General features: G+C 44.5%; 1 protein-coding gene across 1 annotated transcript in view; it reads right to left on the reverse strand.

The window, feature by feature from the left end:
• The window catches only part of LOC135203750 (amphiphysin-like), a 125,532-nt gene extending 123,539 nt beyond the window's left edge, over positions 1–1,993 (reverse strand). Inside the window, 1 exon segment of the mRNA XM_064233690.1 lies at positions 1,882–1,993. The gene's annotated coding sequence lies outside the window, so the exon portion shown is untranslated.
• Positions 1,994–3,464: the final 1,471 nt, after the last annotated feature.

A 3,464-nucleotide genomic window follows, 5' to 3' on the forward strand; every position in this document is an offset into this window, starting at 1 on the left:
TACTGATGATAAATGATATTCGTACAAGAATTGTGCCACAAGTCGTGTAAGACGATGACAATTATATGCGATATATATATATATATATATATATATATATATATATATATATATATATATATAGATTTATATATATATATATATATATATATATGAAATTAGAAATTTTTAAGTTCGAATTCCCCTCACAGATTACAATAATAAAATACACCTTAGTTAACTTTCCCCAAATCAATTAAAAAAAAAAAAACTAGCCCATGACACATCCTGTTCAATAAGTGGTAACACACACACACAAGCGACGACGCCCTTCATAGGGGAAGGGGGCTAGAAAAAAAAATAAAGTCCATGGACACACATGTGCTTTCCTGCCTCCGATGCAACGGTTTTCCGTGAGCACATCGGGTTAAGAAACGACCCCCACGACCGCAGGTATGAAAAGTGACACTTTGACTGAAATCCACGACTCGGCCGCGTTCGTTCGTCTGGTAGCACACCGAAGAGCTATATAGGAGCAATGTCCTGACGGATTAGACTCCGTAGTTTGGGGGGGGAGGGTGTTCCTCACTCCTCAGTGTGGGCTGTAAGGTATATGGGGTAGGTAAGAGACAGCGAGAGAGAGAGAGAGAGAGAGAGAGAGAGAGAGAGAGAGAGAGAGAGAGGACGGCATTCCCTAAAGAGGACGAAATGGTGAGTCAAGGTCGAGCCTCGAGAGGGAGGGAGTTGTGAAGTGCTTGTGCACTCTTCAAGTCTTCAAGTCTATGTGCGTCGACGCAGGCTACGTCCGATGCGGTATTAAACGTATAGGATATTATATACTCTGCACAACCTACGTTTAAACTGATGCAAACACGCAGATTTTAAAGTTAAAAATACACGATTTTCATTCAAAAATGATCACCAAAAGCACAATTTACAACAATACACCTGTACCACGAGATAAATTGACAAATTTCGGCGAATCTGACAGGTGTCTCGAAGGGAGACAACCGATACACCTGACAGAGCTGGTCTGCGAGACAGCCCAGGGACCACAAGGCGATCTCGCGGTTCCCTTGCCATTTATGGACAAAATCTCTCTCAGCGCCTCACTCTCGGAACCAGATCATCAAGGATCTCGCGTTTGTGTCTGATAAATACACCTCTATCCCACTGCCTTGACGACCGATCGAATGCCACATGCCCTGCCCACATACCCATGGCAGGCAGGTTCACCAAACTTCGAGCCGGACGCCCCCAAAAAGAGACATATGTTTCTGTCTGTCTAGCACTCCCCCCGCCGCGATGCACATACACACAATCGTCAACCACTGTTGAGGGAGAGAGAGCGATGGCTGTAGTAGTAGTAATCCAGTTTGGATGAACTGACAAAACGGCACTTCCTGGAATGTTCCGAGGTCTGGAGCGACATGGAAGAAACACTCGCTCACCGACGGCTAATATATACTACACTTCGCTTGGCCAAGAAAGTTATGCAGTTGTCAGGAGGAAGGGGAGGGGGAGGGAGAGTTTTCCCGATAAAAGACTGGAAAGAAAATCGAGTCGGATGGTCTAGTAACATAGATCCAGCCAGTCCTGTTCCTCTCCTCCTTCTGTGGCCACACACACCTACCCACACACACACACATACACATACACACACGCACGCATTCACGTATGTAGGTACAAGGGGGTTGGAAAGGCACCAACGGGTTTTAAAAAGCGCGATTTCTTTCGCCATTTCTCCCCGACCAGCGATAGGTCTAACGGAGGGGGGGGGCCCCTCCCGAGAAGCCTCGCTCACTTCACAAGGTGTCCTTTTCATCAATCGTCCGAGGAGGGAGGGGGGAGGGGGACGTGTCCAAAACAAAACCCCCAAAAGGAAAATCGACTTGCTCTCACGAGAACAGCCAAGGTGTGACTGAGTGCGTCGCTGGGCTGGCTGGTGGCTCGACTCTCCGAGCTCAGACCCAGGTTCCAGCCTCGAAGCTGACCCTGCCGTCGAGTTGCGACCACCTAAAGGGTCAAAAACGCCTCCGTCCGACTGATCGCAGTGAGCTAGCGAGCGAGCTCGCGCGCGCTCGCTCGCTCGCCGGCGAACGATGCTGGAAGGGAAAACCGGGGTTCCTGAAGACTTCGCTCAAAGACAAGGCAGAAGCTTATTAGCACTTGGCAGAAGCAGCATCAACGTAATGCGTTAGACTTCTAGATCTACTTCTCTTTTCCAGTTCGTTAACGGCTTATATCTTTCTTTACCCACGCACAAACAACTTAAAGTAACACACGGACCCTCCTCCTATCATTCAAGACGTATATATCATCGTATAATCAACAGAAATGAAACCTACAAAACTCATTTCCAAACCCAAAACAAAACGGAAAACCTAGCGCCATTTCGCCCCGACTCAGAATCGATTACGCGCCATAGACAATCAATATTTATTAGAGCGCGTATCCACCGTGGCTGAAACGTACAGACAGGCGGCCATTAAGATGTGACAAATATTTCCATCGCTCCTGCACTTTTTGGTTCGCTTTTAGTGGTGAAACCGGTAAGTTGAGGTAAGGTTGAGTCGGTATGGCTTCCTCCTCCTATACCCATCTAGACCTAGAACTCCTCCCTCCCTCCTCCACTACCTCCACCTCCACCTCCTTCTCCTCCGCGATCCTATACACGCACACACGAACGCACTCCAAGTCCTCATTGGCGGTAATAACAAACAGTGGATTCTTTCATCAACTTTCGTTTACTTTACGCCGCTGATATCAAGCGCGGAGTTTATTTATTTATTCGTTTCTAAAGAGGGTAATGTTTATTGATGCTCGTTCTCTGTGTATGATTTGTTTAGCCTTTTTTCCCTAAATATTTACAGCAGAAATGTTTTTTTTTTCTCTCTCTCTCAATAATTTACCGTAGAAATAATTTTGTGCGTTAACTAAGACCTTCATAGAGATCTAATTATTATTATTATTATTGGTGTTTATTATTGCTCATACAATGCTGCTCTCTCTCTCTCTCTCTCTCTCTCTCTCTCTCTCTCTCTCTCTCTCTCCAACGTGACGTTTCGTCCAGATCTACAGGACATTTTCCAGCGATGACTGCTGAGGGGCTGAATTCCAATATTATTATTATTAAAACTAAGATATAACATAAAAATGCTTAAATAGAAATATAAATAACCATTCACACAATGCCAAATCACCAATAATACGCAAATTTAAACAACGTCCACACTTAAGTTCAAAATAATTATTAAGTCGTATCAGATGACAACAGTTTTTAAAAATATGGATCAGTTATACGCAAATAATAAAGTATATTTACGCAAATAAATTTCATAAACGATAAGCATTGCGGTAAGTGCATTCTTATCTATACCCTGTTCCATACGAACATTTCTCCTGATTCATTTGTCGTCTGTCTGTCTGTCTCCTTCAGAATCCAGACCTTTGAGAAGTATCTCCAAATCGAAACCCTCCTCCTT

The sequence above is a fragment of the Macrobrachium nipponense genome, chromosome 36 (genome assembly GCF_015104395.2).
Source record: "Macrobrachium nipponense isolate FS-2020 chromosome 36, ASM1510439v2, whole genome shotgun sequence".
NCBI classification, from domain to species: domain Eukaryota; kingdom Metazoa; phylum Arthropoda; class Malacostraca; order Decapoda; family Palaemonidae; genus Macrobrachium; species Macrobrachium nipponense.